This window comes from Belonocnema kinseyi, chromosome 8 (genome assembly GCF_010883055.1).
Source record: "Belonocnema kinseyi isolate 2016_QV_RU_SX_M_011 chromosome 8, B_treatae_v1, whole genome shotgun sequence".
Taxonomy (NCBI): domain Eukaryota; kingdom Metazoa; phylum Arthropoda; class Insecta; order Hymenoptera; family Cynipidae; genus Belonocnema; species Belonocnema kinseyi.
In genome coordinates, this window is record NC_046664.1 from 105,576,455 (window position 1) to 105,578,315 (window position 1,861).

Below are 1,861 nucleotides of genomic sequence, written 5' to 3' on the forward strand. Positions count from 1 at the left end.
ACCGCGACGCTAAAAGCCCTTTAGACGTATAATGCAACATACCCCATATAGCTTTTATTTCCTCTACCTGGGGCGACACGGATTTGAAACGGAGCTGCATAATCTGCTCCTGTATGAGTAAAATATCTACAATTCGTAGTTCTATAGCTAGGTAAACTGTCCATTAATTGTTCAACAATGGCGGCACGCTCTCGAACATATGTCACACATTGACGAATGATCCTTTTTATAAGAATTTCGACCTCCGATTATCCAGAATCCTTGACGTAGAGTATATAAAGTCAATTGATTACCACCGTGCATATATCTTAAATGAGCGTGCCTGGCAATCAACTCAGATATTCGATAAGCAGGAAGGATTTTGGGGTGCTTCTCATCATAACTGATCGGAGCATGTTGTAAGCAATCTCCTAAGCGAAGAACTCCTGAAATATCCAAGAATGGATTTAAATCCTTCAAGAGCGAATTAAAGGTTATAGGTTCTCGCTTGTTTAAAGTGCGAATTTTACTTGCGAAAGTGATTTTCTGTAAATAGAGTGTCGAAAACAACGATGCATGTTTTATTTCGGAAGTTTCGAGTGATAGAGACTGAGGTGATTCGTCAGAGTGCGGTAGCTTTCCCCATTTTCTACGAAAAGCCTTGATAAAATGCAAAGAAAATGCAGCGATTCTTATTAATTTGGGTCAAGAAGCTGAAGCATTGACCATATCTTGTAAAATGACATCTTCCCTCACTACATTATGCGCAAATTTTGCTTTAAGAGGTCGCGTTTTTTCTAAATTGGCTCCTTTAGGAAGTGGAGGTATGGTTTTAGGCCTACTCACGGAATTATGAGATAACCTAGGTGGTTCTCGCCACCATAAGCGGTGATTCAGCACCTGTTCTGGTATATACAGACCCCTAGAAGAGCAACCAGCAGGATTATCTGCAGTTGGAACATGTCTCCACTTGGCTCCTGGAACCAACTGATGAATTTTAGCTACTCGCTTGGAAATAAAAGTTTTCCAAATCATAGGATGTTTGCTTAGCCAGGCTAGAATTATAGTTGAATCTGAGTGACAGTATAATGGGGTATTTTGAACCCCCATAACATTTATAATATAATTTAATGTCTTTGCAAGTAACTGAGCACCACATAGCTCTAATCTTGCTATAGTGACAGGTAGAATCGATGCTACCTTTGTCTTAGCAAATAATAGGACCACTTGTATCTCACCACTCTCCTGAAAAATGTGCAGGTATATTACGGCGGAATGGGCTCTCGCAGAAGCATCAGAAAACGCATGCAATCCATACACTGAGCTAGTATGCAGATGGCCTATCCATCTTAGGATTCGAATCTTTTCAAGTCTATAAAGTTGACTATACAAATTTTTCCAATGTTTTTTCAGATCATCAGGAAGGGAATCGTCCCAATCCAGTTTACGAATCCACAATTCTTGCATCATTCGTTTAGCTACGATTATAACCGGTGCAAGCCAACCTAAGGGATCGTACAGTTTAGCTATTACCGAAAGTATTTTTCTTTTTGAGAGTTGTTCAATGTTTGGAGTCTGTACTCGAATTTTTAAATTATCAAAGGGAGGATCCCAATGTAATCCTAGAACTTTCAGCTGTATATCCTCCCTGGCAAAAAAATCAACAGCTCTTTCATGATCGCCTTGCGGATAATCAGATAACGACGAATTATTATTTGAGGGCCATTTTCTAAGATGAAAACCTCTAGTTCCATCAGGTGTGAAACCTGTACTCGCAACTCACTTGCTTTCCCGACAGTATCAGCGCCGAAGAGAACATCATCAAAGTACAGGTTATTTTCTAAAATAGCCTTTTCTTAAGGAAAAGCATATACCTCATCAC